This window comes from Ambystoma mexicanum, chromosome 3p, assembly GCF_040938575.1.
Source record: "Ambystoma mexicanum isolate Mex_15411 chromosome 3p, UKY_AmexF1_1, whole genome shotgun sequence".
Lineage (NCBI taxonomy): Eukaryota > Metazoa > Chordata > Amphibia > Caudata > Ambystomatidae > Ambystoma > Ambystoma mexicanum.
This window is the reverse complement of record NC_090925.1, coordinates 584,066,360-584,090,619: the sequence shown is the minus strand read 5'-3', so window position 1 is coordinate 584,090,619 and position 24,260 is coordinate 584,066,360.

Sequence of the window (24,260 nt, the reverse complement as noted above, 5' to 3'; positions counted from 1 at the left end):
TTTAAACAGTTCTCCAGTGTTGATAGTGGCCCCAGAGATGCAGGATTGGATATGGACCCTCTTCATCAATCAGACGGATAGTCTGTATTGCATTTGGAGCAGGTTGTAGGCCATTCTGTCAGAGGATGTGCTTGATGCCTGCCATTTTCCGCTCAGCCACTCTGCACTTGTGTTTCAGGGAGGCTAGGTCAGAGTAATATGAAGTGTTGCACTTGGAGGCAGGCTTCATTTGGATCCTCTTGACAGGGGCAAGGATGTCAAGGGTGTCAGTGATAGAGAGGTGAAGATTAGCAAGGGCAGAATCAGAATGGGAGTTATTGGAAGGAGTGGGGAATGAAAGTGGCGGCAAAGGTAGCAACTGACACTCGCTTCATTAGTCGAATGATGGAGAGGGGAACAGGCAGTGCGGGAAGAGGCTTAGCATGGGTGCCTAAGAGATTTAAAAATGACTATAAACCCTATAGAAATCCTCATCGAACGCCTAGTGAATCATCAGATTCAGTTGGATCTAAGATACCAAGAGGAATTGGATAGACTAACGACCCATCCGTCCACATGGTGTATTACAGCCCTACCGGGAAGGCAAACATCTAGGACGTTTTTTCCCCAACTTTGAAAGGTTGACCCACCAATTTTAATGGAATGAGGACCTGAAGGTATGGTATTTAGCACCTCTGTTAAAGGGAGAGTTCTAGGCCTCATATAAAACCCTGAATCCTGCTAGGAACAACACCCATTGATGATATTAAGAAGGGGTTATTACATCGAGTTGGGGAGACAGATAATGTTTACCATCAAAGGTTCAGGGAGATAACAAAATAAATCTGTATGAGTCTCCAGTAGAGTTGGGAGCCCGCATCCAAAATATCTTAGCTCTTTGGCTAGGGAACAAAAACCTCCACGAAGTAATGGAACCTCTAACTCTAGAACAGTTAGTTAATAGCCTCTCCCATCATTACAGAGGGCAGTGTTGCAACTAAATAAACCCTCTTTTTCTGCAGTGGTCAACACTGCTCAAACCCATGCAGAAGCAACCAAAACACCTAAGGGCCTTAACCAGAAGTGATGAAGGGAAGAGAGAATTGGAGTCTGTCCCCCAGAAACTACCCAGTAAATATCACAGGGTATAAATAAAGAGGTTCTATTGGCAAAACCTAAAACATGGAGAAAGGAGGTCTGGGGGAAAGTGGAAGGAGAGAAGATCAAAAATACATCCCGATTAGGGACAAAATGAGATCGACCTCATTAGAAAAAAAAGAACACTTGGTCCCCATAATAGCTTGTTTTTCATGTGGGGGGCAAGGACACATGGCCAGGAACTGTCCCAAAAATCAGAAATAAGAGCCAATGGGAGTAGGGTGGATGACTGGACAGACATATGCATTCATTTCTGAACTGGAAAAGGAGATAGGAATCACAGGTAATTACTTCTGTACCCCAGAGTCTTTTATAACACATGAAGCAGTCAGGGTAGATGGAAATCTTGCTTATGCCCTCATTGATTCAGGAAGCAAACAAACTGCTATTAGAGCCGCCCTGGTTAATGCCAAGACACAGAAAGTAGTAAACCAATTAGGGTGACGTGCATTCATGTGGATCAAGAGACCTACGTGCAGACACTAGTCTCAATTTCTGTTCGATATGAGGAGGTCCTCATGAATTCCGCTATAATCCCCGGTCTCCCTGAGGAAGTTATTATAGGAACCGATTTCCCTAACTTTGGAGAAATAATAAGTAACCTTAACAATACCATCAGAAAATATTCCTCTGTAGACACCTGGGAAGAAACAGAGATAAATGAACATCTGCCTATCTGGGATTGGTAAATCCAGAGTGAGAAATTTCAGGGCAACAACCCCATTCTTAAAAACCCTAGGGGGAACCCTACGGGTGGAGGCCAAAAGGAAAGGGGAAAGGTATGTGGCAAATCTGTAGATGTCATCCTTTCTCCCCTAGATGAATACCTTTCCCATGGGGCCGGGGTGGTGCACCCACAGTACAATAGTTCCCCTGGGGGTGGTGCACAGGGGAGGATCACATGGCAGAGAAAACCCCTTATGGGATTAGGGACGACCCTTCCTATAGAGCGCGGTATACCTCCACTTCATTAAACCGACAACCGCCGACCATAAGGGGAACCCAAATCTGGCTGGAGACAGAAAGTCCATCCCGAGGAAGAAGAATTGACAGGCAGAGACGCCACCAACCAGAGAAAAGTTCTGAATGCTACTGGAGCCTCAGAGCGTAGCACCGGTGCTGGGAAGATGCAAACCACACAAACAGGTATGTGGGCAGACCGAGAGGTGCTAGAGGTTCGGGAGCTATTGGAGAACAAATGCAGGATAAGAAATAATAAGAGGGTCAGGGACCCGTACATATATGAAAGCCAGAGAATAAGAGGGTTTGGGACCCTGCGAGAAACAGAGACAGTATAGAAGGAAGCATATGCTTTGCAGGAAAGTAAACCAAGCTATTGCAATAGAGGGTTTATAGTGAAAATGTCGACTGCAAAAATGTTGACTGCAAAAATGTTAACAAAAAAAATTTCGAATGTGTTTTTTTTAATTTATTTTTTTAATGGGGGGTTCCCCCTAACCCCAAGTTTATTTTTACTAGCTAGACCCCAAAAAAACATACAAATAAAAAAAACACATTTGAATTTTTTTTTCTACATTTTTTTTTAGAGCATTGCAAGCCTGGGACCCGCACCCATATGAGAGTCAGAGAGGGCCTGGGTTCCTGAGAGAAAAAGCGACAGTACCGAAGGAAGCATATGCTTGGCATGAGGATAAACCAAGCCATTGCAACAGGGCATTGCGATTCTGGGACCTACACCAATATGAGAGCCTGTGAGGGGCTGGGACCATAAAAGAAACAGAGATAGTCCAAAGAAAGCACATGCTTGCCATGGGAGTAAAGCAAGTTATTGCAACCACGCATTGCAAGTCTGTGACCCACACCCACAACAGCACCTGAGAATAAGATGGACTCGGACCCTGAAAGAAAAAGAGAGAAATTAGAAAAAAAAGTACACTTGGCAGGAGAGTACTCCAAACTGGTAGCCTATAGTATTGCGAGTCTGGGACTAGCAACCATATGAAAACCTAATGATACAGTAATGTTCATTCAAAAGATACAGGGTCTGAGACCGAAGGAGATAGGAGAAAGGGAAAAGAAACCACTTAAGGAGAAGAAAAACTCCTAAGGTAGAACCAGAAGGAATCCAGAGGAAAGGAGCTAACCCCTAATCCATGGAGTAATACATTTTGGAACATTTCTTTTGACGTTTTGAACACCTTGTGAGCTTGTCTGTTGGCAAGAATTGCCATTGCCACTTTAGTTTGAAAAAGAACATCCTTGTACATTAGATTTATATTATTAGTGTTAGGGTCAGAAGTAGGGTTTGTGGGACACAACAGTGATAGACTATTTGTTTGACATCCTGATGTTTTCCTTAGATTTGAGGCAGGGAAACTCCTCTTTGCTTTAGGGACAGAGAGGCCATTTTCCCAACCCTTTTAAATAAAAGTGTATAACCAAAACTATGCCCCCTTTGTGTCTGAGCCTTACTTCTGCATCTTACACCTCTGTGTGGAAAACACCCTACTTGTGGTACTTGTGGAGGATTCCCTACTTGTTGATGATACCCTGCTTGTGGAGGATACCCAACTCCACTCCCCCCTCCCTGCTGGCAGTTGTACTCATGCTGCCCTTCAGGTGACGTGTGTAATTAATGCTTCTTTCATGGTAACTGTAGCTAATTTATTTTCTAGCAAGTTCATGCTTCTGCGCTTGGTCAATTCTGCCTGTCTCCTTGTCCTGTTTTTCTCTGCAATGGTGCACTATGTGTGCTTGTATCTCGGCCCATCCTTTTGTCTCAATGCCTACGACCTTCACTAATTCTGCCTGTACTGATTCAGGGAGCCCTTTCACGAATATGTGATAAAAAAAACAGGGTTGTTCCTATCGCATGGTTGTCGCGTCTCTAACTGCCACATCTCCTGTATCTGCTGAATCTACTGTTCGGGGTCCACCACTGGTCTCATAGTGCGAACTGGAATAGACTGCATGTCTGATGTATCAGGGTGCATTTCACTTGATACTCTCCATATGTGTGCTCAGCAGTTAGTGAATGGCATGCAGTCATGGTCATTACTGTTCAATGTCACTCCATCATATTCTGCAGTTCTCCAAAGTGCATCAGCTTGTTCACCCAAGTCAAATAAGCATTTCATATCGCCTATGGTCGGGGTAATCCCTGCTGTCTGTTTCTCAAGGGCATAAATCCACTTGCCTGTCCCTGCTGTGAGGGACAGCAAACTGATCATAACATTTTCCTTATCCATATTTGGCCAAGGTACGTACAGAGACCCCTTCTATCTTTAGCACTGTATAATAGGGGGAACTATGTTCCCTGCATTTGGGGCTGAAACCTCTCAACTTCCTTCTTGCTACTATGAAAAACTAGGGAGTGTTTGACTACCTAAACCTCAGGGATCCATTGCGCATGTGGTCAGGGGAGGGCCATCGCTTTTGGATCCCGACCCTCTAGGTGGACAAGCAAGGGGGGATCACCTGGGTAAGGGGTCCTCGGGGAGTGGGGATGAAACACCCACTAGTAAGACATAGTAACCCCCTTTTCCCAACACCTTCCCCACCCCTATCCCAACCTACTTTGTAGGACACTACAACTCCCATGATCCTCACCCTGCCTACTCTATCAGTACTACTGGGGCAAGGAAGATCAGGAACAGCGTCATGAAAATTACCTCTGACTCTTTTCAATGCCTCTGTCTCGGTAATGAGGGCAGGCAAGGTCAGGACTCCCATTTCAATCATCCCCACCTGAAACCTGTTAAGTTCCCCACCTGGGATAAAAGGCTGAGCACACAGGTACACTCTGAGTGAGGATGGGAGCGAGAAGGGACCGGAATTCAGGAGCTGCTGTGAATGTGAAATTGGAGGGCAGAAAGCCAGAGGAATTTATGAGCTGTGGAGAAGTCTCAAGAAAGCCAGGCAAAAGAACCACACTTACAACAAGCAGTGATAACTCGAACTGGAAGACGTCCTTCTGGGAAACCTTGACATGTGAACAATATTAAAACACAGCCAGTGAGTTAACAAAAGAGGAGAACAAAGGCCTGTTTTGTTTTGCTTCAAAGTACCTGTATGAAGACAAGGTGGCAGGTAATACAGTACCCACGAGTAAACATAGATCAACGCTTTAAAGAGACAGCGCGATACAATGTACACAGTGTGGTCCTGCTATTGGATACAGCACAGTAAAAGTCTCTGTAGTAACATACCTGACTAGAAGAAACTATTGAACTATGTAAAGATGAAAGGGAAGGTGTTATAAATGTAGCGCATGAAGTCCTGAGCCAAAAGGGATTGTTGTAAACAGAAACTAACATGGATTGAAGGTTGGCCCGATAGAGGGGAGCTGTTGTGAGCTGGGGAAATGCATTTCAAGCTTGAGCCCAACTGAGGGAGGTTTGTGTGAACTATGGAAAAGGTATTAAAGGCCTGGTCCGACTGAGGGAGGCTGATGTGAAAAATAAGGTTTGAGCGCGACTGAAGGAAACCAGTAATATTGTGAGTGGCTCGAACCCGATGGAGAGAAGCCCATGGTCTTGCAACTATAAGTACCAGAAAGCATTGGGAGAAAGTGAAGGTAACGATTGTCAAAGTGGTCAGGCATGGTCAGAAGCCAAACCTCTGCTGTCTTGAAAGTCTTTGACCAAGAAAGATTGTGGAAGGGTGTCCCTGAGACCTTTGTGAATGATTGTGACTATTAAGGTTTTTTTTCAAGACGAAGATGTCTATTTGTGGAAAACATTTGCAACCTTTGTTTTTTTGGAAAGCCCAAACTGAAATTTGATTATGAAAGAAGCCTGAACATTCTGTTGACTCGCCCCAGTAACCCAGAGTGTGCCTTACTGGGGAAAACCTGCAGCCTAAGTCCCTATACCTTCGAATCCCATTGTCCCAGGGTGAAATCGTGGGTATGCCTTTGAATCCCAATGTCCCAGGGTGAAATCATGGGAAAGGGATTCATCATTCTTTCAAACCCCTTGCCATCCCAATTCATTTGTTCAGAACACTATCCCTTTCATTTTGTGTACATTTCCCTTGCACCTTTTTGTATTAGAATTAGGGCAGGCATTAGGTACTGACTATGACTGTTTTACTTTTACTTTATGGTCACATTTACTCCCACTTTAGATTTAGGTCCACTTAGGAAGTCTCTAACCCCTTGCAAAGTTATAACTAAAGCTGTTGAACTTGCATCTCTTGTTTGTGACTCTCCTTTCAAACGGAGGTCTGAGACAAGTTTACTGTGAAGGTTAAACATAATCATTCCCGATGTCCACTTGTCTGTTGCTACCGCTGCATACAGCCCACCTCTTTCTCTCGCACTGCTATTACGAGCTCCTCTGCTCTTTTTAATACACTGTCTACCTGCTTTTCGTGCGTCTGTTCATGTTTTTCTAGTAGCCGCTGCTGGTTCTTTGTCATCCCTTTTTTATTGTCACCTAAAGGTGCCCAATGGGGATTGGTATAACCTGCAGCAGGCTGTAGAGGAAAGAACCCATAAGCTGGCAGGTGGAAGGTAATGTAAACTTCTCATTACTTTTAACTATGTCGTCACTAGTGGTATCTTCTTCTTCCTCAAACATTTGCCACAATTGTAATATGCTTTGTCTTCTATTCAGCTTTTTCCCTTTGGGTGTTGACAACCGATACGTGTACATGTCTTTTAAAATGTCTTTTTCATGCGCGCCCTCTGTGGGCCATTGTTTAAATAATGTTGCTGTGATCCCCTTTACCCACTCTGCGTGGTACTTTAATATGTTTTCCCTATACTGTGGTAGCCTTTTACACTTGTGTTCTAACAGAGTTTCCATAATGGCTATAAGCCACATCCCTCCCTACTAAATATCTGCCAACACTGTTCCAGCAGCGTCATATATTCAAAAACCTCTGTGGTCCAACAATACACCAATTTGCAAAAAGTCCAATTTGTCCTAACAATAAACCAATTTGCAAAAAGGTCCAATTCTGAACGAGTTATCTTTGTCCTTTTCAAAGGCACCAATACTTATACATCAACATCAACTCCTCTAACTCATAAATTCCTCATACCAACCAAATAACCCATATCCAAACACAAACATCTCTAAATACATCACTTTCACAAAAATCAGCCAAAACCCTTGAATATTAATTTTTTATTTTTTTATTTGTATCTGGTTTATACAAAATAAACCTTTACAAAATCAAATAAAAACATGTAGAAAGCTTATAACAATATGCTATATACCAAATATTTAGCCATTCTAAAACAATGTACAATTTCCTTATGAGTATTTAGCATTTTCCTCTAAGGAACCAGAGAGAACAGATAACCTAAAAGACATAATTTTCATTCAAATAAATACACAGACAAATGGAGCTTCTGCTAAATTTTGAGTATTTACATCAAAACGGAAAACAAGGAAGACAAGAAAGCAGAAAAATTGAAAACACTGCTCTATGCATTCATGTCGATACTGAGATCAAGTCAAGATTCCTTGCAATACTAGCTTTGTTTTCTGTAGATGACAGGCAACACACTTCAATTAAGAAGTTTACCACAGCCAATTTTAGGGCATTTAACTTCCCATGGAGCATGTGCCACCATAAAGTTTTAGACAGCACCCTCAAGGTTTCGTGGACAAATTTACCAAAGTAAATAAGTCGCTGAGGTGCAATTTTTTGAGAATAGAGGAGTAAGTGTTCAAGTGATTCCATCTTGTTTTCACAGTGGCAGAAGTGGCAGGGGAATTTTTGGCCAGTACAAGATCTAAGTTCTAATATTTCCCACGTTGGTAGTACATTAAAGCGAAAGAGTAAGTATACAACTCTCCTAGTTGGGTCCGGGATTTTAATCAGGTAAGATTCCAAACTGCCTAATTGTTTCCCTTTTGCAATTAGTTGTTTGTAAATCTTAGATGCAACCACCATATCCATAGTATTTGCCCAGTCCAGCTATTGTAACCGCTTCTTCACGCCCACCGGGTTTTGAGTTAACATTGCATGTGTTACATTAATGGACTCCAGAAGGTCTACACAATCTTTCTGTAGCTTCAACATCCATTTCGAGTCACTAGAACCCGTTCTCAATTTACAGCCCAGTAAGGTGTATAGGGAATTATTCTTAGATATCATCAAATTCCGGTACAGTACAATTCTTTCCCATTTTACTCTCATTTTTAAAGACGTGAGGCCTAATTCATAACGAATTGCTGAAACGGGCACACTTTGAGGTAAGTAAAAGATGATTTTCCGCCATATTTCTGGACCAAGCGTGATGTTTCGAAAGGTAAAATTTCGAAACCATATAATATTTTTGGTACAATTTTCAGGTTGTAAAACCTGATCAAGGGAGTGACCGAAAATGTACAATATTTATTGGCGACCTTCCTCATTTGAGGGATAAGTTTATCCACCTTTTCAAGATAGAAATTCCAATATAATTGCGTGGAAGCAGTTCCAAAGACTGGAAAGCCAAGGTAGCAAAGAGATCTTACTTTTACAAGAGTGCATGCATTTATTCGCCAGTTATATTTTACAGTCTTTTTCCTGCTTGTGAAAGATATTACCACCGATTTTTTTTCATTTATAACAAGTGCATTTTCATGAACGTATGTTACCAGAGCTTTAAGTTTGCGTTGTAAACCCACGGGGGTATTATCAACCAGGAGGAGGTCATCGACATATGCATTCCAGCATATTTTGATTCCCTCTACACTGGGGGAAACTAGTGAAAAGGTCGTAAGAGGTCCGTTTACATTAGCCGTGTAGAGATTGAAAAGGGTCGGAGCGAACAGACAACCTTGTCTAAGACCGTTATAGGTTTGAATTGTTTAAGAGAGGTCGCCAGGCATGTTCAATCTCCCTTGAATTGCGGAATCCTCGTGCAGATTAATCAGAATGGCCAGGAGTCCAGAGGGGAGCCCCATTTGGGCTATTTTTGTCCAGAGCCACACCCTGTCCACCTTATCGAAGGCGAGCGAAAGATCTACTGACGCCCGGTATGTTGGAGATGCAGTTTTTTTAGAGGCCTTTTCTAAAAGAAGACAAATTACCAAACCCCCTATCTCCGTTCCCATCCCTTTTCGAAAACCAAACTGTTGTGGGGGGAAGATCTTATTAGAGTCTGCCCACTCCTCAATTCTCTGTAGTACCAGCCCCACAAAGATTTTCGAGTCGGCATCCATAACCGAAATAGGGCGGTAGTTAGTCGGGCAGGTTCTATCCCGCTTTTTGTATATCGGGACGACATAGGATATTCTCCAGGAATGAGGTATTACCCTGGATTGTGTGATGGACTGAAATAGAATGGATAAAGACTTAGCCCAAAGTTCCGAGGACCTCTTTAATGTATTATTAGTCAACCCGTTTGGACCAGCCGCCTTTGATTTGTTTGCCCTCTTAATCTGGGATTCAATGTCTGTGACTGATAAATCAAAATTCCAGTTTCCTCTTTTTATAATTAAAAGTTCATTGTCATCTCCATGTTGCCTTTATATAAAGTAGAAAAGTGTTTTCCCAGGTTCCTTCCTGTACATTTATAGATTGAATAGTGACCTGACGTTTTTCCAGTATGTTTATCAGGCTCCAGACGAACCCCTCAGTGCCTATAACATATTAATGTTGTCATTGTTTTGAAGAACCATTTTATGATTTTTCATCCTGTTTTTTTTTTGCTTATTTAATTTGTAAAATTTGTTTCCTTTTTTCTGTTTGAGTCACATTTGCCTTCAAGGTTGCTCTAATTTGGCGATTTGTAAGATTTTTTTTTTTTGCCTTACCAAAGGGTCATAGGCGTGTACATAAAGAGGTTTCACAGTGCCTTGTTTTCTCTCTTTTATCGACCTCCCTATCATGTCTTTGATGTGATCCGTAAAGTTGGAAATAGAGAAACATTGAAGTCTTTTCGACAATGGCATGTTATTATATTCTTGAACAAAGACAATGGGCCTCATTACGAGTCCGGTGGTAACCGCGGCGGTAAAACCGCCTGGTTACCGCCGGACTCATATTACCATTCCGCCTCCGTGATTCCCGGAATTACCGGGGCATTACAACCCCGGTTTTCCGGGAATCACGGAGGCGGAATGGTGTAAATCCCCATTCCCATTGAGTCCTATGGGACTCAATGGGAATCGGGATCATGGAAATACCGGCAGCATCTCGTAATGCTGCTGGTGTTTCCTCGTCCGCCTGCATGCGGGAGGTGTTAAACCCGCCAGGTCAGACCTGGCGGGAACATCACTCCCGCCTGCAGGGGTCGGGATCAGGCGGTCCGGAAACAACGGTGGCGGCGGGTTTACCGCCACCGTTATTTCCGGACAGCCAGGGTCATAATGAGGCCCAATGTTAAATGTATTAACATTTCCCTCATGCCAGGTTATGCGATTTCCGCTGCATGACACTATAGACTGCTTTTACATAATGCTTTCTTTAGGAGTTATGGTGTTGGTTATCATTTTAATCTCCAAAAATCTGTGGTCACTCATGTTGGTATCATTTATCAATAATTCTGAACATAGAGCAGATAAGGATTCAGACATAAAGATGTGATCAATCTCCGATTTAACAACCCCGTTCGACCATGTATGCTCAGGCAGAGAGGATGTAAAGAGACCATTAATATGGTTAAGTCCCCAGTAATCAAATAAATTCCTCCAAATCTCACCATTAATTAGCTTTTGTTTAATTGCAAATGGGCCACCCTCCACATTTTTCAGGGGCTGCATGGAATTTATTACTGATACACCCATCTTTTTCGCAATGCTTTGGTCATATCTAATTTCTGAATTCAAGTCCCCTGCAATTATGATGTCTATTCATCTATATTTGAGCAGCATGGAAGAAATACAGTTATTTAAATTAGGTATAACGTTACCCAATGGAACAACGGGATTCTAGTAAATATTTAGCACATGGATCAATTGGGGGTGTGGATAACTCCCATGTTCGAAAACAATAGCGAGAGCAAAGTTCAGTAATTCCATTGATTCCAGGACTTGTGTGCCTGATGCAATTTTGACAGCTGTGAGTAAACCACCAGACGGTCTCCCACAAATCCCCGTTTTGGCTAAAATATGTTTACAAGCAAAATCATCTATGTGCAAGGCGCTGGTAAACCATGTCTCTTGTATACAGAGTAGGTCGAATGTTTTGAGTTTTGCACCAAGAACCCCCGAATTCACCAAATCTGAGTTACCCTTTGAGTTCCATGAGAGCAAATTCCAGTAGGATCTTCCATTTACAGTACTAACGTTTTTGCCTCACCTTTTGGATTTTGGAGATTGACTCTCTTAAGGACTGCGCAAGCCAGGTCCAGTCCTAAGCCTCCTCCCCCTTATAGGCCATGTTAGTTTCCTTTTGTGTGTTAACTTCCTCCCTTGGTGTGTTGGAATTTATTTTTTCGTGCATATGAGCATTTCCATTCTCCCAGCCATTACTAAAGATCAGGATATCATTACCCATTCTATTAAATTGTTCTGTCTCCTGAGTTATCATATCAAAGATCTTTTGTGAGTTGGGAACGATACGGACATGATCGAGGCATGAGGGATGAATGAAGTCCACTAAGCAAATATCCGCCCAAGCAATCAGCCTCAAACGTGGCACCTCATTAAAAAGCCACAGAATGCGCGGTCTGTTCAAGGAGGATGGTCCTCCAATGTCACACAGATTATACAGGAGGATGCTAGGATATTCCGGAAAGGAAACCTTCCACCACATTGTATTCCTTAGATCACTGTCCTTTATATGAAGGTATAGTAGTGGGTGCTCCCAAATTTTTTGTTTTCGGGGGGTCAGGTCTGTAAGCAGGGAGAGTACAGAGGAATAGAAACGAAAGTGGCAGACTGACTACCCCTCTCTCTAGGTCAGACGACACAACAGGTGCAGGTGCTGAGAAGCTGGCATATAAATCTACAGCTATTGCCTTTTGGGAGAAACAGTAAATATACAGAAAACCGTAATACTTGTATCAAAACCTCTCTTTAATTGTTAAGAATAAAAGTTGGTAGGAAAATATATACACTTAAATAGGCTTTATCATATCTCACTCATACCATTCATACCAATTCGCTCGTTCTGTGACATTCGGGTTGGCAGTTAACATTTTCTTGGCACATATTGGTTATTTGTTAATATGTATGACAATTGGAAAACACACAATTGAGTTTTCTATAAGTCGACATATGATTCGGCCCCCTTTCCATAGTCCCATCGTTGTCTACGGTGGTCTAGATAGTCAGTATTGGGCCATCTTCAGGACAATGATGATTTAATAAAAACTTAACGTCTTCACCCTTTTTCATATGAAAAGCCAAATCTGTGGCCGAGAAAGTAATTGTGGACCACGGAGAAGAAATAGAAAAATTGGAGGGTATTTTCTGTATATGGACTATGGAAAGGGGGCCGAAACATATGTCGACTTATAGAAAACTCAATTGTGTGTTTTCCAATTGTCATACATATTAACAAATAACCAATATGTGCCAAGAAAATGTTAACTGCCAACCCGAATGTCACAGAACGAGCGAATTGGTATGAATGGTATGAGTGAGATATGATAAAGCCTATTTAAGTGTATATATTTTCCTACCAACTTTTATTCTTAACAATTAAAGAGAGGTTTTGATACAAGTATTACGGTTTTCTGTATATTTACTGTTTCTCCCAAAAGGCAATAGCTGTAGATTTATATGCCAGCTTCTCAGCACCTGCACCTGTTGTGTCGTCTGACCTAGAGAGAGGGGTAGTCAGTCTGCCACTTTCGTTTCTATTCCTTTATATGAAGGGCCTAGCTGGTTCATGTTGAACAGGGTTTCTCGAATCTTGTGTACCTGTAGATTGGGGCATTGCGTGTTCATTGCTGGGCTGTATAGGTGCCTTCAGATATTCCTCCCTCCCGTGGGGCTGTGCATTTTCTGTGTCCCCGACCCCCAAGACAGGATCGGTAGGCAATTTACTCGAAGCCCAACTAGTGTTTCCCTTGTCCCCTGGATCCCTTCCCATCATAGCCTTGTTTCCAGGTAGTGCAAGGTCAGGGAAGAAGTTCATCATAATCCTTTTTATGGTATCTGGTAGGCACGAATTAAGTCCCTCGTTCCCTATCAGGGATTGTTGGTCTTCATTCGAGGGAGATTTATGCCCCTCATTCATGTATCTCTGAGGGAGGGGTTTCTCAATATTAGGCTTTGTATTCCCCTCTATTAGATCTATGCCTGAGGAATTTAAGGTCCCGGGAAGTGGAGGGACTAAGGTCTGGGCTGGGGGTAAGGAGGAAAAGCCCAATCTGTTTGATTCCGCTGAGGTCATAGGACGATCAGCCAGGAGGTTACAGGCATCTTGAGGCAATATCTTTCTGGAAGTCGATTTCTCCAAAACCTTGTAGAAATTAGAGAGTTGCAACTGTTTTACTTCCTTGTTATCACCCCCCGTTTGTTGCAACATTGCTTTTTCATTGTCCGAACCCTCTGTCTTATTCTCTGCGATAAGTTTCCTTCCACCCTCCCGTTTCTTGTCAATATTTTTATTTCTATTTTTACTATTTCCCGCAGTTTCTTCCGGGATAGCTTTCAGGGTGTCATCATTATTTAATCGTAGGGCCTTCCGACTCTCCTCATTTAGTTGTTTAAGATCAGATAGGGCAACTTCATTAGGGGGCATCTTCAGTTCTTTTTTAGGGATGTTTGACTTAGTAGAGAGCGATCCCTTCTTCATTAGCCTTTTTTTTGCTTTTAGTGCCAAACGTTTTTGCCGTCACGAGAGAAAAAAAACATTACCACTGACACTTTCATCCTCCTCTTGTTTTTCTTTTGCCTCTTCTTTCGGCCCTGAGCCCTCTACGGAGTCCAATATTTTAACCCTTGAATATGTTACTCCAGCAAAATTTCAACCACAAATATTTGCAACAATATCTTCCCTTTGTCCCTCCCACAGAGGAAAGCAGGGATCCCTTTCTACTTCTACACAGCGCTGTCGTTCCCCTCATAAGAGGATATCCCACATCAATTCATCCTTTTAACGTCTCATTAAACCTGCACGCAATACTACACAGCGCCATCTTTCCCCAACAGAGTAGTTCCGCTTCACTTTAATCCACTACTCAATATAATAACAAATTAAATCACCAAAGCATTCACAATACTGCACTTTCATGCAAGAGTGCACTCACGTGATATGGGAACTCTGAGTCCCCACGATACTGAGTCTCCCCTCTCAACTGCCTGCACCACCCGGGTTTGTGGCCCGCCTCAGGGATCAGGCAGACCTTCAGGTAATTCGGTGTCTGCTCACCTCCTCTGTTTGTGCACACAAGAACTGGTCTCTGCAGGCCGGTGCCGCATCCCCAATGTGAGTGGCGGGGCGCCCCCTGCTCTTCTGGGGCAGTGGAGATCTCACGGGGTCCTCCAAATGTAAAGGTGCAAGATAATTCAAAAATAACATGAAAGTAATCAAACATTGAATGCACAGCTTCCAAGAAAAAACAGCTTTTTATTTGCAAATACGGCCGTAAGAAGCAGACATCTCCTTTGAATTGAACTCAAAAACATCTCAACACGCCTATTCTGGGGTACAATATTTAAGGCGGAAAACAGTAAAATTAACATAGTCTCTAAATGCAACATTAATTCTAATTGTAACATTTCAATTGGCTGTTCGTCATCAAGCCCCTAAAGAACCCTATACATTAAATGTTAGGATTGGGAGTTTCCTTGTGCCCATTGTCAATACCACCCCCCAAACATGAAATAATTTCATAATCAGCAGGAAATGTCACTTTGCCAACCGGTTGGCACTCTTCATGGTGCAATTGACACCTGAGACAACTCAAGCTCTAGCATCCCACCGACACGGACCAATCATATAGTGAATGGAAAACAACAAGGTCAAAAATGTGTAGCCATCCATGGAACACCACAATCCCTTCCCCACAATTGGCCCTTTGGCTTTCCGCCCCTTGCACCTGCAACTTCTGTCTCAATAAATTCTGCCAACTCTTGATGTGACCTTCTAGTTATCTTCTCACACTGAACAGCTGTATGGAAAAACATGTGTGCAGCCCTGCTCCTAGAAATTAATTATTTCTATTTATTCATTTTACCAAGGTACTTTTAACTCTGGATCAAATTTCTTTCTCTCTGTGGGGGCGCTGTGCTCATATCATAGTTCTTCATTTTGACAATGCTGCTGCCTGCGCCTGTTTACGTATCTCACTGTGTCTTTCAAAACCATTATGTATTCACTTGTCTATCGACTGGGACGGAACGTTCTCCCTTGCAACGATTAGCTGATTACTGTTTGGCATCTCTTTCCATCCTGACCTTGGCTGCTTCAAACATTCTGCCCAACAGCAGAATAAATTGAATTAAATGACCATAGCCCCACCAGCAACCTCAAATACTCAAGCACCAGCAGCCAATCCACCCCACTCATCGGAAACGGCAGTCTTGGCACAGTTGGTTGCCATTTCTGCTGTGTCAAAGGACTGGTCGTGGCTACCAGCATTACTGGGGACTCAAAAGGGTGTACCAATAAGTGAGCACTCGTAGTAGCAAAAAGCTACTACGAGTAATGTCATGGAATTCATGTGGACTAAAAAATTTGAAAATGTGGGTATCTAGATATACCCCGCATGAAATTGTTGACTTTGTGCTATGTCAGGAAACCATGGCTATCAAATCACTTGAAATTAGAGGCTTTACCTCATATTCCACGCTTGCTACACGATTATCCAAAGGTAGACCATCGGGGGGAATTACCATCTTAATTAATACTGCGCTTGTCTACTCCCTGGTATTAACCTGTACAACAGCATCCTACATTGCGATTAACCTAGGAATATCTTCAATGGACTATGTCTTAATAGTATCATTGTATTTTAATCCGCTAGGTATCGCAATAGATACACTACTGAATGATCTGGACATTTTGCTCAATGAAGTATTGTGTAAATGGCCGAACGTAAAAGTAATTATAGGGGGTGACTTTAATTCGAATTGCTTTCAAACTCCCCTAAATAAAAAACCCAAATTGGCTTACAAAACCAATTCGGGATTTGTAGGAGAAGAGGGATACGTTTCCAGCAACTTTTCAAGCGTTGGAATATTGAGCTGTTACCGTTTCTTGGAAGAGGGAAGGTTTTCACATGGTCTCGAAATAATAGAACATCATGTATTGATTATATTGCGGTATCTAGGGAATTATCCTCAATTTGTAGGGGAGTACAAACCGCGATGATTGAACTGAGTGATCATTGTATTTTGTATGTAGAATTTCAATTAATTATTCCAATATTGTCACAAGATCCATGTAGTGTGTTTATCTTAGAAGATCGACCAGGTGCATCCTTACGCTGGAACTCGAAAACATGTAGAAAACTAAATGCTACTATCAAAATGCTTGTATGTACCTGTATGAATGATTATGATTCATCTATGAAAGAAACATCCACAACACAAAACACAATTATCATCACAATAGCGCTTTTATACTTGGCCTGCCTTAAATCAAAAGAACAAACAAAGCTGCCAATAGTCGATCTAATGGGTGCTCGAATTGGAATTCTAAAATAACAAAAGAACCAGGACTTGGCCCACCTAACTAAAGGGATTATCAAACTTCGAATACCAAAATTCCAAACGAAAGGTACTCAACAAATATGGTAATAATATAAAAAACTATAGATTTTATCTTCACAACTCTACGAATCAATCAATGATAGCTTCATTGTGCTCTAATGATAGGCGCTCCACTTGGGCGCTTCTAAGGGGTAATGCTCACGCTCAAATGGCGGAACAAACTACCAATATAAGTGCAGAAACATGGATACAATTCTACAAAGAAAAATGTGCACTGCCTGAAAGATTCCTAGCACTATCCTCTAAGTTCAATGAACAATCACTGGACAAATCTGAGGCCTGGTCATTAGAGGACATCACATGGGCCCTTGAAAAGCTTAATAAATCAAGAGCTCCCAGGCCGGACTGTATTCCTACATGTGTATTAAAAGAAAATGTACAATTTTGGGCCCCGTTACTAAAGCTGCAATTTGATGAGATTATCCGCTCATCTACTATTCCTTCATCTTAGCTTCAATCGGTCATAGTTCCGGTTCACAAAAAAGGTGTTAAATCGAACCCGGGCAATTTTCGTCCTACTGCCTTGATTGATGCAAGAACTAAGACTTTTGCTATTCTGCTGTTACAACAGTTAAAAGGGATTATAAATCAACGTGTTATCCTTTCCCCATTTCAGATCGGCTTCCGCGCCAGAATGGGAACTGCTTTGAATGCTACTGTTCTCGCGCATTTAATTGCCCAAACTAAAATTCCAAACGTGGGTGCACTATACATGGCATCCGTAGATCTAACCGTAGCATTCGACTGCATGATTAGGAATCTACTTTGGGAAAAGCTGGATGCAATGGGGTTCCCTCATCACTTAATTGCAATGCTGGCCAAATTGCATCAAAAGACATCATACTTGGTTCGCATCAACAGTTCTGGTTCCCCAACTTGCCCGATTCCTACTGAGGTGGGGGTTAAGCAGGGTTTCAACCTGGCGGCTACCCTGTTTAACCTCTACATCTCTGACATTGAGACAATATGGGAATCTGAAATAACTTATCCAGCAAAATTGGGCCATTTGCGGATCCAATGAATTACATTTGCGGATGATGTGCTAATATTTGACCGCACCCCATACGGTTTACAAAAAAAATATTTGCAGAGTACTTATTCAAACACAACCTAACATATAATGTGGAGAAATAAAGTATCTTCATATCAAAAAACATGAAAAAGAAATCTGCCAAAATGCAATGGTCTATAAATTCAATCCCCATGCCCATTAACTTGAATATGAGATACTTGGGATATGATGTGATAGATTCTCCAACAAGAAAAACGTGGTTAGCCAATCTAAACGTAAAAAAAAACTGTTTTAATTACTCAGATGCGGTTGGTATTCATGAAACATTGTAAATTCTCAATAGAACCACTCTTGCAATTTTATACGATGAAAGTGGAAGCTATTCTACTATGTGGTCTTGATCTATGTCTTTGTAACATAGACACAATCTTAGACCAAATTCAAGGGCAAATGTGGAAATCTACGTTGAGCCTATCAAATGCGTTACCAAATTGTATACTATGACAAGAGTTGGGAATCTCTGCCTTATCAGCCAGATTCCACTGGCGACAGTTAACAAACTATGGCAAAATGTTGTTTCCACCACAACAATCACTTTATGAGGAATTCTTAATTATGATCAGGAATCAAGTTCCTTCTTCATTGCTTATTTTTTCAAATCTTATGATTAAGAAACTTGATGAATGTGGTTTAAAACCAATAGATCTTGAATATCGCTCTCTGTATGTGAAAAAGCACTTATACGAGCATGATTGGAAAACCACATTGGAGGATATGCAAGCAAAAAACTATATTATGAAGCTGCAACATTTGCAACATCTAGAATGCCTTGGAAACCTTATTTGATCAAATTTCTGGCTAAAACACAGAGGGATTTGTACCTGAGATTTAAACTTAATCAGCTTCATACCTTTGAGAAAACAATTAAATGGAATAACTATGCCTCAGTTGGACAGAATACATGGTGTAGATTCTGTGAGGGAAAAATCTATAAAGAAAACTTAAAACATCTAACCATATATTGCGCTCACTTTGAAGCCCTTAGATATACTCTAATTGGCCCGAACGTGCTGGGTATGACTGATGAAGCCAGAGAATGGTGCTGGAAAAAATTCATGTGGGGATATTCATTAAAAGTAATTCTTTTACTGTGTACATTTCTTGAAAAAATGGTTTTGGAATTAGACAGAAAGGAAAAAAAAAGAAATAACACTTGAGTTGCTGTTTTAGGAATCACTAATGTATAAATATCATGAATTGGTCTTCCTTAATGTGTATATTGAATTTGAAATATGAATTTTGTTTAACAAATTTATTTTAGCTAAAAATTGATTGTATGAATGAGCTGTTGTTCTAAGATGTTGTAAAAGTCTGTTAACCAAACTTATAAAACAACTTTTAATTAAAAATAAAATAATAAATTGAATTAAATGACCATAGCCCCAAAATGCAGTCTAGCACACTAGAATGGCAAAATCTGCAGCATTTAGCAATGAAGAATTTTAACATGGTGGGCCTCTTGCTCAATACAACAATTAACAACTACATTTACTGAAACTCAATCTACGCAATCCAAATACATCCAAAATACTTAACTTTATCTAATAATATAAGCGTGGTAAAAAGAATACAATACAATAAAAAGAGTTTTCCTACATGCGTGTTTGTCTATGCAGCAAACAGCCTGAAAGCTCCCTAAAGTGTGGCAAAACTACATTGACTCTAAATACAATGTCACACTAAGGAAAGCATGTGACACCTACGTCACCGCCAGGGGTTCTGAGGCCTTGCTAAAAGAGTTTTCTTATCTTATAATTGTGTACACCTTTAGGATGTTAGATTTGCATATGTACAGCAGCACCTGGATATCCAGCATTAACCAATGACCAGGAGCTACCACTGGGGAACGAGGAGCTAGTAAAGTGTTCCACAAATCTAACTTCCACATAAGATACAAATATATAATTTTATTCATTTATTATGACCACCTTAGGCTTTAAATGTTGTATTCTAATGTTTATTTATAGATGGTTCCAAACACAGAGAGTTGAATTCACATAGGTGTGTTGGTTTGGCATTAGTTTGCCTGAGTAGCCAAATGTAGCCCCTGGTAGACGTTGGTATCAAGCTAACAAGGCTCTTCTAGTTAACAAACATGAGCTAAATAATTCTCAGCTCCCCTAAATTTTGAACCCTGCAATACCATGATTTCCTCTGTCTGTGGGAGAATGGAAATGATACTGGCAGCCATATGAAGATATGGGGTCGACCATCTTCAGGGGTATATAAGGAGCAGAATTGGTGGGCGGAGCAGGTTGGTTGGGTTTCAGGGTCAGGATGGGATGATGTCCTTTTTTCTTGCAAAAAAACGCCGCTAATAAAGCTTTTGGCTGTTCATCCACTGAGAACTAAAAATTGTGTTTTTTTCCATATTGACAATCTCTGTTATCCATTCTTTCAGTAGGTTCTCTAGAGTTTGCTATGAGAGATGCAAGTCTTTCTTATCTTACTCCTAGACACATTAAGCAGTTTCTTCTTACTGTTTAGTAAGACAGTTGGCTGCGATTGGCGTTCACTGGGTCTTTAGAGACTGAGTTGCTCGCCTTTGGATACACTCAGGAACAGCTGCTCGTTTTTTTATTTTGATTGTACTCTCTTTGATTTATTGTTCATTTGGATTTATATTTTATTACCTTTTAGTCTAGACTGGACGGACTGTTCTTTTCACTACTGCAGACATGCTTCCTGTATTATTTCCTGTATTTTATACACGGCACTGCTGTTTGGCTTCTCGTGATTTAATGCGGCAGACAAAGGTATGTCTCTGTCAGCAGTTGAATTTTGTCAATGTTTTTTCATTAATGCTCATTCCTTGGTCGCACATGCATCAGCTTGCTGTGATTACACACCAGATATAGTCTGTGCTACCGAAACCTGGCTCTGTGACCATTTTGGCCCTTCAGTTATACAGGCTCTTCCAACCGACTATATTATTATCTGGTGTGATCGCATCTCCCCACATTCAGGGGGTGCAATTGCTATGATCCATAAATCCTTGCTTGCAGCTGTATCTGTGCCCCTTGCACATGATATTAAAATGGAAGCACTTTTTGTTAGGTTTCCAATAACTGCCTCCATCACACAATATCTTCTTGTTGTTTATCGCCCTTTGCGGAATGATTCTACTTTTTTTCTATCATTTTTTAGAATTAATAGCCAAACGACAGCTGAAACATCCTAACATGCTGATTGTCTGTTATTTTAATTTCTAAGTTAAAAAAGTCAATGACCTACCTCTGGCCTATTTTCTTGCATACTTGTCTGATTTGGGTTTTCCCCAGCTCGTCTTTGAAACCACACATCGGTTAGGCCATACACTTGATCTGGTTTTTGCTCCTGATGTGTTGGTATTAGTTTCCCCTATGTTATCAGTTACCTGGTCAGATCACTTTATTGTTCCTTACCACTCGTGGCTTAAGGCCCCGGTGGTCCCTTCCTCAAGACTAGATATCTGTAGGCTGGAGGTGTAGCCCGCTTCTGGCAGCCGATATTGCTACTCAAATCAATTCACACGGTGTGATGGAGCAACCCCATCATTGTCTTCTCTAGTCCAAATTTGTAACAATATTGGTGACTGCGTGGCCCTTCGGATGCGTTGCAGACAAAGAGGCTGCCCCTCAAAGCCCTGCTTTAATGATGACCTGAAGTCCCTGAGACTCAAACGAAGACAAGCTGAGCGACAGTGGAAGACTTCATACTCCCCATCTGATCAAATTATATTGTGTCAAATTACTGTTTCCTATCATAAGGCTATTTGGGAAGCCAAACAGATTTATTTTATGGACACAGTGGAACTGGCTATTAAACAGCCTAGGAAACAGTCTGATTTAGTTTGCTCTTTATCTACCCACCCCACTGCTCAAGTAGGGATTACCCCCTCTCAGAGTCTATGTGACCCCCTGTCTGAGTTTTTCATCAAAGAATTGCAGACATCTGAGAAACAATTGCCTGTTGAATGTTGAAGAGAGGCAGGTATACTCTGTTAAGGATTTCAATCAGGCAATACACTCTACTCTCGGCCTAGTGTACAGCGCAATGGAAAAACTTATTTGATATATAGATTCAATTATTTGAACGATGTACCACTCGTATCACACCCCTTACTTAAAAATACCCCGGGTCACGCTGGACCAGGAATCAGGCTGGTTTGTAAAAGGTATTATTTATTTAAGCTCAAAATCACAATATAGATATTAATAGGTAAAAAACAATCACCAATAGGGTGACAGAACACAGAATAATATCTTTAATACAGTAGAAATAAGTAATGAGCAAAACAAATGCAGCACAGAAATAATACTTTTGTGTTGGTTCCGATCAGTTAGCACTATGGTTAGAGGTTCCCCCTGCAACACACTTCAGCCCACAATAGGCAATGCAAAGAAATGGAAGGAGAGAGCAGGTATTCAGGAATAGTACAGATCAAACAGTGTATCACTTCCCCCTTCCCCCTTACACAGAAAGAGAAAAACGAAGTGGGCTTTTCATCTGTCAGTATGACTTTTAAAGTGGCTGAGCAAGAACTCTAATTGTGAGGAAAAGTGCTATATTATTATAAATTCCTATGGGAGCCGCTTTGAAAAGTTGCACACAATCACCAGCAATGATTTAGTCGAAAGAAAACAATTGAAATCTTAAAGTCCAGGTCGGGAACAAATGGAAGCTATTTCACACGTGTAAAAATTTCTCTAAATGGGAATTTGCAGCAAACTTTTCCGTGTGCGATATTTCTATCACAAAAACTGAGGGATTTATATAGGTTTTAGTAAAGGTTGGTTTTCGAGAATGGAAAGAGGCTTCAGTTTTAAAATCAGAAAAATATTGACTATGGACTAGAGCATCCAGGCTAAGCCACCAGGACGGCACAGGTAAGAGTCAGGAGTGATTTGCGACTCAGTCCTGGTCCCTCGCTGTCCACCTTGGAGCACTAGGCTGGTCACTCTAACAAAATTAATAGATCAAAGTTGACAAAGATGACTAGGAAAAGGATGCTTTTACAGATAGACAGAATAAGAATTCACTATGGATTTAAACAATATTACTGATTATGGAAGTAAGGATAGTTCAGAAGTTAGGCGGGGATAAGATAATGCATGGGAATCAACAGTTTCTAGCTTCCTGTTAATACTCACAAAACAAATGTATTTAAGATTTCGGACCGTCAGAATTGTGGACCGTCAGGATTCTGGACCGTCAGGATTCTGGACCATTGAATCAGATCAATCAGGGACTGACAGCTGGGCACATCGGACTGGATAAGGTCAGCAAGACGCTCTGGTCACAGCACTGCACAGGACCGGATGGGATCTGCCCTTCTTGGTTCTGAGGATATTTCAATTCAGCAGGCAAGCATTAACAGCACGCCCGGCTGTATTATGATGCTTCCCCTAGGCTTTTGGGGTTCTGTTCTAGAATTTGAGGCCTAGCTGAGAATGGTTCAGCTATGCAATAGGCCTTTGCTTTGTCAAGTTTCTGGAGTGTGGAACAAGGAAGATGTAGATTTCAGCAGCAGGGTGATCCGCCAGCATCAGGAAAGTGAGTGGATCTGTCTGTCTCTATGTGCTGTCAGCTGTCTCTATTTATGCTCTAAAATGACATCATAAAGGAGGTGTTTGGGCCGGCTTAGCTAAACTTGCCCCTTTGAGCTGGGATAGGGTCCACACTTCATCTCCGCCTTGCATTTGGGCTGATTGGATCAAGGCCGGCTGATGTCACATTTTATGATTTGCTTTACAGTCCTCAGAGACCTCCCTTTAGCCACTGGTCTCAAAATCGGATTTCACACTAAACACACATTTCTACATTAGTCACCTTTATATAAATCACACACAAAGATGCCATATTTTGTGTAGCATCTTTTCATCAAAATCTCGCAGCTGTAGAATCTTGTTTTAAATTTCTATAGAATTTTGTCCTTTTCGCTATGCACACAGTTTCCAAGTTTTATACAACTTTCCACAAATGTGCGTGTTTAACATAGGAGTAGGTGTGCACATTTTCACAATTTCTAACAGTAATACATTTCACGTAAAATCACATATCTTGCCATTCCTGTCCAGAACATGTCACACAGTTCTGCCGCCTCTTCACACGTGCAGCCAGAAATTAAATTAACAACTATATTTTTCACCATTTTGAATAGCTAGTTAATAGTCTTTTAAAATGTTTTCTTTGTTCATGTTCAGCAACAGTTTGTCGCTTGGCACCGCCTCTTTTATTCTCCCTGCAGTCCAAGGCATTCCCCTCCTGGCTTGTTCCTTCCAAGAGAGTTTACGGCTGCCTTCACACATCCAGTTTCCTGGGCTGCAACTTTGTCATTGTTCCTTTTCCTTCTGTAGTCAAGATTCTGCTCTAACTTGCAATTAACACCTCCCCATGAGTTTCTGCTGAGAGGAAGGCCCCCCTTCTGGGAAAATAAAACCTGCGTTTCCAGTTTTGTGCAGCTTCAGCCAAGATAATTAACTTTTAAACCTAGC